The sequence below is a fragment of the Ambystoma mexicanum genome, chromosome 3q, assembly GCF_040938575.1.
Source record: "Ambystoma mexicanum isolate Mex_15411 chromosome 3q, UKY_AmexF1_1, whole genome shotgun sequence".
In the NCBI taxonomy this organism is placed as follows: Eukaryota; Metazoa; Chordata; class Amphibia; order Caudata; family Ambystomatidae; genus Ambystoma; species Ambystoma mexicanum.
This window is the reverse complement of record NC_090926.1, coordinates 92,511,343-92,523,949: the sequence shown is the minus strand read 5'-3', so window position 1 is coordinate 92,523,949 and position 12,607 is coordinate 92,511,343.

Here is a 12,607-nt window from a genome sequence, read left to right as displayed (position 1 = left end):
TGAGCCGACTCACCACTTCCCGACGACAGAGGAGATCTCCCTGCCGGAGAGTCTCTTCCCCTGACTGGTGGGAACAACCAGTCCCCTTTGCTTTTTATTCGCCTCAGGACGCAGTGGTCGAATTGCCCGTGCAGAGCACCTCGGCAACCGGATAGCCACTACCCCTGTACCGCGACCAAAAGGTGGTGCCTTGTGACGGAGCACTCTGCGGCTGGTCTCTTCCCTGGTGGTGCAACGGACTTCACTTTCCTTCGACGACAAGATCATCTCTACTCTTGGCCAAGACCCGACGTGCATCCACCACCAGGAACAACTGCCCCCGCCGGAGCTGCCCTCCACAACAAGGTACCGTGTCCGCCTGGCTTCCCTTTCGTTCGGTTCGAGTGAGGTGTCTTAATCCTCTCCATTCCGCTGGGTCGCCTCCAAGCTTTGCTCATTCTTTGTTCTGAACTGGTTCAAACTGCCGATAACAATTTGCTATAAAGACTTGAATGCATCTCCACTAGAGACTTTTTGGGACATCGCGCCTTGCCTCTCTCCGAGTGGGCCTGGCCCCTGAACTTTATGATCTATTGTGATTCTTGCCTTCCTGCCTTGCATTTTATCCGCGTAAGATTGAACTGTGTTGATTTCATAACCTGCCTATCTTTTTCTCTCCCTTCCTAACTAATATTCGAGTGTCATCTAGGTTGAGGTATACACCTCTGTCTGAAAATAAGTGGTACCAGTAGAACCTAGAGTTGTCGATATTTTGCTAGGGGGATTGATCGTTTTCTACTTTGTAGAGTAATTGTGTTTGATTTGTTTGCCGTGATTTGCTTTAGTGTTTTCCATAGATGTTGTGTTATAAATAAATACCTTGATATCTTTACACTAAGCCTCGTTGCGTGTTTGCTTGTCTAGCTGTGAAGAATTGCCCTATTTTGTATACTCCACATACTGCTCAACTTTTCTTGAGAGAAGTCTGACTGCTCAGCCACAGCTACCAAGTGAATCTGTGTGGTACAGACTGCTACCAAGTGGGTTCACCGCCAACGCCTGTAGTCCTAAATCTTTTGCAGTGGTCCCAGAGGGAACTGCACAGGTTTCCGCCTAACACCGGCTTGAGAACTGCATGTTCTCGCTGGGTGCTTTAAAGAAAGAAAAAAAAAAGCCCTGGGTCACTGCTCAAAGACGACAAGCCAGGAAACTTTGCGTGCTGAAAAGCTACAAATAGCTGGTAAATATACAAATGGAGTGAGATTGCTGTGACTGTGTGACGAATGATCTACTATTAGACAGGCAGTGTAGTGATAGGGAATTCTCCTGTGTTTAAATGCCACTTTATAATGTTGCCATCTAAATGACTGTTCTTTTAATTGTTGCAAAGGGAAAATGAAATGCCTTGTATTTTTGCACTTGTTTCGCTTCTCTTTATTCTAGAAAAGACTGCCTCGCAAAGCTGGTAATGTATTATTTTGAAATGAAACTGTTATAAATCACAGCCTGTGTAAAGGTTTTTTTTTTGCTTCTGTCTTTCTCTGGTGCATTTAGCACATATCACATAATAAACGTGGAGGTGATTAGGTAATATATGTGCCACACTTCCTATGCAGATTAAGTCATGTTATGAGCAATTATAAATAGCTGGGTGAGTGGTTCCAATCAGGGTATGTATGTGTGTGTGGCTTCTGAGTGGAATATAATGCAATAGTCTGCTGAGCGTATATGAATCAGCAGAGAGAGGCCTATGGAAACATAGTCTCACTAATGTAAATAAATTAGTGATAATACCACATGTTATTGTGAATACTCCATGGAAACATAGTCTCACTGATGTAAATGCATTAGTGATAACAGCCATAGGCGGCACTCTATGTGAAAATTGTGGTATCCATAAAATGTAGGCCCAAGGTCTCTCTAGTGATCACACGAACAGACCAAGCAAGAAGAAGGGGGTTTTGAATATTGGGGACCACAAGTAGAATAGAAAATCATGTTCATCACTATACCACAACGAAATGTATACCAACAAAATGTATCTGTGTACTGAAATAATGCATAGCCACTATACCATTATAATACCAAACCCAATCTAAATGCAAGGAGTGATTATTACTAAATTATTTTTGTTTTTGGCAGTAAGAAAATACCACTGTGCCCTAAATCTACACAAAATACCCTACAGTACTCACCAACCACCTATTTTTTATTAATCTAGCCTGTGACTGTTCCTCAATCCTCGGTTTACTATGACCACTTCACAGCCCCCTGACACCCCCGGATCAGGATTCATCCTGCATATAGCATCTGCCATATCAGGAACAAATGGCTTGCCTGGGCACATATAATTCTGCTCCATAACTTTTACGCACATATACAGATTTGGGATCAAATAAACATCAGGTTCCCAGGACTGAAATGCCACCATGTCCGGGGTTTTAATTCTGACATACTTATCATTCTGCCAAAATCCCACATTGTGTACCAATTTACAGGGTAATTCATAGAATTTCGCAGAAAAGTGTCGCAAGCGGCTGGTGCAGAGTGTCCGCGTGCGATTGTCTGCGCCAGGCGCGTGCGCCAAAACCGATTTCTGCGCACAGCGTATTCATGGATTTTAGGCTCCCAAACCAGCCGTGGCACAGAGTATCGCAGCGACCCTGCAGCAGCGCCAGTAACGCCCCCAAGAACGCCCTCGCGCAAGGAAAAGCCATCAAAATCGCTAAATCATCGCAAAGGGTTGCGCTAACCCTGGACCAGTTGATAGGGCTGCCAAACAAGGAACGCAAAGCGGGTAACGAGCATATCAGGAGTACGCGGGAAGTTTTACATGCGATTAGCCACGGTACGTGTATGACAGGGGTACGCGTGAAGTTAAACACGCAATTAGCCAGGGTACGTGTATTACAGGGGTACGCGGGAATTTTCACACGCGATTTGGTTGGGTACGTGTATGACAGGGGTACGCGTGAAGTTTTACACGTGATTAGCCATGGTCCGTGTATTACAGAGGTGCGCGGGAATAATCACACGCAATTTGGCTGGGTAGGTGTATTACAGGGGTGCGCGGGAATTATCACACGCGATTTGGCTGGGTACGTGTATTACAGGGGTGCGCGGGAATAATCACACGCGATTAGGCTGGGTGGGTCCTCACAGGTGCACCCTGTACACCCTCCACGGCCCCTGCAGGCAGCCCACAAAACAGGGGACTACCCTGCACACCTGCTCATGTCTCCCACCAACCCCACCCCCAGCCACCATGGGCAGCCTCCACCAGGCCCCCACTCATGTCTCCCACCACCCCCACCCCCCAGCAGTGCAGGGGCAGCCTCCACCAGGCTCCCACCCATGTCTACCACCACCCCCACCCCCCAGCCACCATGGGCATCCCCCACCAGGCCCCCACCCATGTCTCCCACCACCCCCACCCCCCAGCCACCATGGGCAGCCTCCACCAGGCCACCACTCATGTCTCCCACCACCCCCATCCCCTAGCAGTGCAGGGGCATCCCCCACCAGGCCCCCACCCATGTCTCCCACCACCCCCACCCCCCAGCCACTATGGGCATCCCCCACCAGGCCCCCACCCATGTCCAACTCATGTCTCCCACCACCCCCACCGCCCCAGCAGTGCAGGGGCAGCCTCCACCAGGCCCCCACCCATGTCTCCCACCACCCCCACCCCCCAGCCACCATGGGCATCCCCCACCAGGCCCCCACCCATGTCTCCCACCACCCCCATCCCCCAGCCACCATAGGCAGCCTCCACCAGGCCACCACTCATGTCTCCCACCACCCCACCCCCTAGCAGTGCAGGGGCATCCCCCACCAGGCCCCCACCCATGTCTCCCACCACCCCCACCCCCCAGCCACTATGGGCAGCCTCCACCAGGCCCCCACTCATGTCTCCCACCACCCCCACCCCCCAGCAGTGCAGGGGCAGCCTCCACCAGGCCCCCACCCATGTCTCCCACCACCCCCACCCCCCAGCCACCATGGGCAGCCTCCACCAGGCCCCCACTCATGTCTCCCACCACCCCCACCCCCCAGCAGTGCAGGGGCAGCACCACCAGGCCCCCACTCATGTCCAACTCATGTCTCCCACCACACCCACCCCCCCAGCCACCATGGGCATCCCCCACCAGGCCCCCACTCATGTCTACCACACACCCCCACCCCCCAGCCACCATGGGCAGCCCCCACCAGGCCCCCACTCATGTCTCCCACCACCCCCACCCCCCAGCCACCATGGGCATCCCCCACCAGGCCCCCACTCATGTCTCCCACCCACCCCCACCCCCCAGCCACCATGGGCAGCCCCCACCAGGCCCCCACCCATGTCTCCAACCACCCCCACCCCCCAGCCACCATGGGCACCCTCCACCAGGCCCCCACTCATGTCTCCCACCACCCCCACCCCCCCAGCAGTGCAGGGGCAGCCTCCACCAGGCCCCCACCCATGTCTACCACCACCCCCACCCCCCAGCCACCATGGGCATCCCCCACCAGGCCCCCACCCATGTCTCCCACCACCCCCACCCCCCAGCGACCATGGGCAGCCTCCACCACGCCCCCACTCATGTCTCCCACCACCCCCACCCCCCCAGCAGTACCGGGGCATCCCCCACCAGGCCCCCACCCATGTCTCCCACCACCCCCACCCCCCAGCCACCAAGGGCAGCCTCCACCAGGCCCCCACTCATGTCTCCCACCACCCCCACCCCCCAGCAGTGCAGGGGCAGCACCACCAGGCCCCCACTCATGTCCAACTCATGCCTCCCATCACCCCCACCCCCCCAGCCACCATGGGCATCCCCCACCAGGCCCCCACTCATGTCTCCCACCCACCCCCACCCCCCAGCCACCATGGGCAGCCCCCACCAGGCCCCCACTCATGTCTCCCACCACCCCCACCCCCCAGCCACCATGGGCATCTCACACCAGGCCCCCACTCATGTCTCCCACTACCCCCACCCCCCAGCCACCATGGGCAGCCCCCACCAGGCCCCAACTCATGTCTCCCACCACCCCACCCCCCAGCAGTGCAGGGGCAGCCTCCACCAGGCCCCCACCCATGTCTCCCACCACCCCCACCCCCCAGCCACCATGGGCATCCCCCACCAGGCCCCCACCCATGTCTCCCACCACCCCCACCCGCCAGCCACCATGGGCAGCCTCCACCATGCCCCCACTCATGTCTCCCACCCCCCCCAGCAGTGCAGGGGCATCCCCCACCAGGCCCCCGCCCATGTCCAACTCATGTCTCCCACCACCCCCACCCCCCCCAGCAGTGCAGGGGCAGCCTCCACCAGGACCCCACCCATGTCTCTCACCACCCCCACCCCCCAGCCACCATGGGCATCCCCCACCAGGCCCCTACCCATGTCTCCCACCACCCCCACCCCCCAGCCACCATGGGCAGCCTCCACCAGGCCCCCACTCATGTCTCCCACGACCCCCACCCCCCAGCAGTGCAGGGGCATCCCCCACCAGGCCCCCACCCATGTCTCCCACCACCCCACCCCCCAGCCACCATGGGCAGCCTCCACCAGGCCCCCACTCATGTCTCCCACCACCCCCACCCCCCAGCAGTGCAGGGGCAGCCTCCACCAGGCCCCCACCCATGTCTCCCACCACCCCCACCCCCCAGCCACCATGGGCAGCCTCCACCAGGCCCCCACTCATGTCTCCCACCACCCCCACCACCCAGCAGTGCAGGGGCAGCACCACCAGGCCCCCACTCATGTCCAACTCATGTCTCCCACCACCCCCACCCCCCAGCCACCATGGGCATCCCCCACCAGGCCCCCACTCATGTCTCCCACCCACCCCCACCCCTCAGCCACCATGGGCAGCCCCCACCAGGCCCCCATTCATGTCTCCCACCACCCCCACCCCCCAGCCACCATGGGCATCCCCCACCAGGCCCCCACTCATGTCTCCCACCACCCCCACCCCCCAGCCACCATGGGCAGCCCCCACCAGGCCCCCACCCATGTCTCCCACCACCCCCACCCCCCAGCCACCATGGGCAGCCTCCACCAGGCCCCCACTCATGTCTCCCACCACCCCCACCCCACCCTCCAGCCACCATGGGCAGCCTCCACCAGGCCTCCACTCATGTCTCCCACAACCCCCACCCCCCCAGCAGTGCAGGGGCAGCCTCCACCAGGCCCCCACCCATGTCTACCACCACCCCCACCCCCCAGCCACCATGGGCATCCCCCACCAGGCCCCCACCCATGTCTCCCACCACCCCCACCCCCCAGCCACCATGGGCAGCCTCCACCATGCCCCCACTCATGTTTCCCACCACCCCCACCCCCCCAGCAGTGCAGGGGCATCCCCACCAGGCCCCCACCCATGTCTCCCACCACCCCCACCCCCCGCCACCATGGGCAGCCTCCACCAGGCCGCCACTCATGTCTCCCACCACCCTCACCCCCCGAGCAGTGCAGGGGCAGCCTCCACCAGGCCCCCACCCATGTCTCCCACCACCCCTACCCCCACCCCCCAGCCACCATGGGAAGCCTCCACCAGGCCCCCACTCATGTCTCCCACCACCCCCACCCCCCAGCAGTGCAGGGGCAGCACCACCAGGCCCCCACTCATGTCCAACTCATGTCTCCCACCACCCCCAACCCCCCAGCCACCATGGGCATCCCCCACCAGGCCCCCACTCATGTCTCCCACCCACCTCCACCCCCCAGCCACCATGGGCAGCCCCCACCAGGCCCCCACTCATGTCTCCCACCACCCCCACCCCCCAGCCACCATGGGCATCCCCCACCAGGCCCCCACTCATGTCTCCCACCACCCCCACCCCCCAGCCACCATGGGCAGCCCCCATCAGGCCCCCACCCATGTCTCCCACCACCCCCACCCCCCAGCCACCATGGGCAGCCTCCACCAGGCCCCCACTCATGTCTACCACCACCCCCACCCCGCAGCAGTGCAGGGGCAGCTTCCACCAGGCCCCCACCCATGTCTCCCACCACCCCCACCCCACAGCCACCATGGGCATCCCCCACCAGGCCCCCACCCATGTCTCCCACCACCCCCACCCCCAGCCACCATGGGCAGCCTCCACCAGGCCCCCACTCATGTCTCCTACCACCCCCACCCCCCCAGCAGTGCAGGGGCATCCCCCACCAGGCCCCCACCCATGTCCAACTCATGTCTCCCACCACCCCCACCCCCCCAGCAGTGCAGGGGCAGCCTCCACCAGGCCCCCACCCATGTCTCCCACCCCCCCACCCCCCAGCCACCATGGGCATCCCCCACCAGGCCCCCACCCATATCTCCCACCACCCCCACCCCCCAGCCACCATGGGCAGCCTCCACCAGGCCCCCACTCATGTCACCCACCACCCCCACCCCCCAGCAGTGCAGGGGCATCCCCCACCAGGCCCCCACCCATGTCTCCCACCTCCCCCACCCCCCAGGCACCCACTCATGTCTCCCACCACCCCCACCCCCCAGCAGTGCAGGGGCAGCACCACCAGGCCCCCACTCATGTCCAACTCATGTCTCCCACCACCCCCACCCCCCAGCCACCATGGGCATCCCCCACCAGGCCCCCACTCATGTCTCCCACCCACCCCCACCCCTCAGCCACCATGGGCAGCCCCCACCAGGCCCCCACTCATGTCTCCCACCACCCCCACCCCCCAGCCACCATGGGCATCCCCCACCAGGCCCCCACTCATGTCTCCCACCACCCCCACCCCCCAGCCACCATGGGCAGCCCCCACCAGGCCCCCACCCATGTCTCCCACCACCCCCACCCCCCATCCACCATGGGCAGCCTCCCCCAGGCCTCCACTCATGTCTCCCACAACCCCCACCCCCCCAGCAGTGCAGGGGCAGCCTCCACCAGGCCCCCACCCATGTCTACCACCACCCCCACCCCCCAGCCACCATGGGCATCCCCCACCAGGCCCCCACCCATGTCTCCCACCACCCCCACCCCCCAGCCACCATGGGCAGCCTCCACCAGGCCCCCACTCATGTTTCCCACCACCCCCACCCCCCCAGCAGTGCAGGGGCATCCCCCACCAGGCCCCCACCCATGTCTCCCACCACCCCCACCCCCCAGCCACCATGGGCAGCCTCCACCAGGCCGCCACTCATGTCTCCCACCACCTCACCCCCCCAGCAGTGCAGGGGCAGCCTCCACCAGGCCCCCACCCATGTCTCCCACCACCCCTACCCCCACCCCCCAGCCACCATGGGCAGCCTCCACCAGGACCCCACTCATGTCTCCCACCACCCCGACCCCCCAGCAGTGCAGGGGCAGCACCACCAGGCCCCCACTCATGTCCAACTCATGTCTCCCACCACCCCCACCCCCCCAGCCACCATGGGCATCCCCCACCAGGCCCCCACTCATGTCTCCCACCCCCCCCCCACCCCCCAGCCACCATGGGCAGCCCTCACCAGGCCCCGACTCATGTCTCCCACCACCCCCACCCCCCAGCCACCATGGGCATCCCCCACCAGGCCCCCACTCATGTCTCCCACCACCCCCACCCCCCAGCCACCATGGGCAGCCCCCATCAGGCCCCCACCCATGTCTCCCACCACCCCCACCCCCCAGCCACCATGGGCAGCCTCCACCAGGCCCCCACTCATGTCTCCCACCACCCCCACCCCCCAGCATTGTAGGGGTAGCCTCCACCAGGCCCCCACCCATGTCTCCCACCACCCCCACCCCACAGCCACCATGGGCATCCCCCACCAGGCCCCCACCCATGTCTCCCACCACCCCCACCCCCCAGCCACCATGGGCAGCCTCCACCAGGCCCCCACTCATGTCTCCCACCACCCCCACCCCCCCAGCAGTGCAGGGGCATCCCCCACCAGGCCCCCACCCATGTCCAACTCATGTCTCCCACCACCCCCACCCCCCCAGCAGTGCAGGGGCAGCCTCCACCAGGCCCCCACCCATGTCTCCCACCACCCCCACCCCCCAGCCACCATGGGCATCCCCCACCAGGCCCCCACCCATATCTCCCACCACCCCCACCCCCCAGCCACCATGGGCAGCCTCCACCAGGCCCCCACTCATGTCTCCCACCACCCCCACCCCCCAGCAGTGCAGGGGCATCCCCCACCAGGCCCCCGCCCATGTCTCCCACCACCCCCACCCCCCAGCCACCATGGGCTGCCTCCACCAGGCACCCACTCATGTCTCCCACCACCCCCACCCCCCCAGCAGTGCAGGGGCAGCCTCCACCAGGCCCCCACCCATGTCTCCCACCACCCCCACCCCCCAGCCACCATGGGCAGCCTCCACCAGGCCCCCACTCATGTCTCCCACCACCCCCACCCCCCAGCAGTGCAGGGGCAGCACCACCAGGCCCCCACTCATGTCCAACTCATGTCTCCCACCACCCCCACCCCCCAGCCACCATAGGCATCCCCCACCAGGCCCCCACTCATGTCTCCCACCCACCCCCACCCCCCAGCCACCATGGGCAGCCCCCACCAGGCCCCCACTCATGTCTCCCACCACCCCCACCCCCCAGCCACCATGGGCATCCCCCACCAGGCCCCCACTCATGTCTCCCACCACCCCCACCCGCCAGCCACCATGTGCAGCCCCCACCAGGCCCCCACCCATGTTTCCCACCACCCCCACCCCCCAGCCACCATGGGCATCCCCCACCAGGCCCCCACCCATGTCGTCCACCACCCCCACCCCCCAGCCACCATGGGCAGCCTCCACCAGGCCCACACTCATGTCTCCCACCACCCCCACCCCCCAGCAGTGCAGGGGCATCCCCCACCAGGCCCCCACCCATGTCTCCCACCACCCCCACCCCCCAGCCACCATGGGCAGCCTCCACCAGGCCCCCACTCATGTCTCCCACCACCCCCAACCCCCAGCAGTGCAGGGGCAGCCTCCACCAGGCCCCCACCCATGTCTCCCACCACCCCCACCCCCCAGCCATCATGGGCAGCCTCCACCAGGCCCCCACTCATGTCTCCCACCACCCCCCAGCAGTGCAGGGGCAGCACCACCAGGCCCCCACTCATGTCCAACTCATGTCTCCCACCATCCCCACCCCCCCAGCCACCATGGGCATCCCCCACCAGGCCCCCACTCATGTCTCCCACCCACCCCCACCCCCCAGCCACCATGGGCAGCCCCCACCAGGCCCCCACTCATGTCTCCCACCACCCCCACCCCCCAGCCACCATGGGCATCCCCCACCAGGCCCCCACTCATGTCTCCCACCACCCCCACCCTCCAGCCACCATGGGCAGCCCCCACCAGCCCCCACCCATGTCTCCCACCACCCCCATCCCCCAGCCACCATGGGCAGCCTTCACCAGGCCCCCACTCATGTCTCCCACCACCCCCACCCCCCAGCAGTGCAGGGGCAGCCTCCACCAGGCCCCCACCCATGTCTCCCACCAAATCCAAATAATGTATTAATAACAACAGTAATGACAATCAAAATGAAACAAAATACACAATTAAAAAAAACACAAAATTAAGCTGGCTGTCCATTTTCTAATTAAAATCAATAAATGATAATCCTAAAAAATGTCTTCCAAAGTTCAAGTCCATAAAAAGGAAATAAAGGGAAAAAAGAAAATGAAAACCATTGCTCCATGGAAAAAAATATCCATAGTAAAAAAAATATCCAAATCCAAAGTCCAACTATGTACACAGTATTCAGGGTCCATCATCCCAACAGAAGAAATGAAACCTACCAAAAAACCTATCTAAAATGGAAATATATACAAAAGGTGAAGCAGTGTCCGTCCACTCCAAATAAAAATAAACTATAAAGGAAACCTATCACTAAATACCTAAATACAATGGCGGCGGGCCAGTCCAGCGGCTCACTTAGTGGTGTTCCGGGCCAGGGCATCATCGAACTCCTCGTCTATGTCCCGGAGGCGGTCCTGTTCCATGGCCCCGAGGGTCCGCAGGGACGCCGACATGTTCACCTCCAACTCCCTGTGGATTGCCTCGAGGCACTTGGCCCGCCTCAGGGCCCTCCGCATGGAGTTCTCCGCCCTGACCATCGTGAGCCACGCCTCTTCTGCCCGCTGCCGCTCCGCATCTATGGCGTGGCCCAACCGCTGCCACGCGGAAGACACTTCCCGTCCAGGGTCCTCCTGCCCTCCGGCCGATGCCTGCTCCTCCGATGTTGAAGGCCCCGAGCTATCGTGGCTCCCACCTACAGCCTCCTGCTGCTGCAGCTGCTGCTGTCCATGTGCCTTGTCCGATGGTGCCTGCACATCCTCCTCCAGCTGGGGTGCAGTCGTTGATGTGGCCACCCCTGCTGGACGTCCGACTCCCGACTGTGGCAGGGATCTGTTGTCCACCAGCCTAGCCGCACGGTCGGAGGCAGCTCCACAGGGCACCCAGGTGACACATGGGTGGGAAGATGGCATGGAGGACGACTGGGGCATAGGGGGTTCCGTGGAGGAGGGGGAACAAGGTCCAGGAAATGGAGGAATCCAGCCCTGGTGAGCTGTCCCAGTGGGTCAACGCAGTCAACGAGCCATGCAAGAAGACGTGCAGACTCATCATGAAAAGACTGCAGGTCAGCTCGCATGGCCCGTTGACGCAACGCCACCCCACCCTGGACAGGCTCAACCTGGTGCAGGATAGCCACATCCGCAGGGAGAGGAAGGCCAGGTGTTGTAAGCCAATCCCCTCCCTGAGAACGGTTCTGGAGGTAGGCATCCCCGCTGGTGCAAGATGATGCAGTGACAAGAGCAGGGACAGGATTGCACACAGGCACCTCCGCGGCGGCCTGTGCTGCCTCCTGTCCCAGATCCTGCACTGCACCACTAGCACCAGTGGAATCCCCACCTCCAGACCCCGCCTCTGTCGCTTGCACGGCCTCCTCCTCCTCCAAACCCCCCACCAACCTGGATGACTCCGTGCCATCTTCCTCCGTTGGGCCCTGTGGGGTCCCAGCTGCCCCTTCTGCTGCCGAGGAGTCCAACTCCAACCTCCACCTCTTGGACCTCCCCTCGGCAGCTGCGGCCTGGGACACGGCACCGGACTCCTCACTCCCCGACGAGATCAGAACCTGGGAGGGGGTCCGGGCCTTGCGTCTCCGGCTGGTGGTGCGACCCCTGCCGCTGTGCTCCACAGCACCTTCTCCGCCCTCTTCATCAGTTGACGCTGCAGACAGGGAGAAAGTAAATACAGGCATCAGGGCACTGTCCAATGGACTCATACACACATGACAGTCATACATGAGTGGCATTGGTAAACCTCAGACATGGCATCACAATCCCCAACACACATGTCTTTTCTACTTGCACACATGAGCCATACCACAGGGATATTGCAACAGCCAGCACCATCCATTCACATACAACAGCATGATCAGCCACAGGTCATCCACACATCACATGCAACATAGGGAGTACACTACACATGCACACACACCACCAAACTTGCATGCATGTGTACACCTCCGCCAACTGTCGCAGTGTTCCGATCGACATCCATGTCACACCTGACAATCATTCCTCCACATCCTGTGCCATGCAAGCCCACACACACAAGCACCATCCATGTGTCACACATGAGACCCCTCGCATGTGTCACCCTCACGGCCCTGTACACCCCCCCTACTTGCCC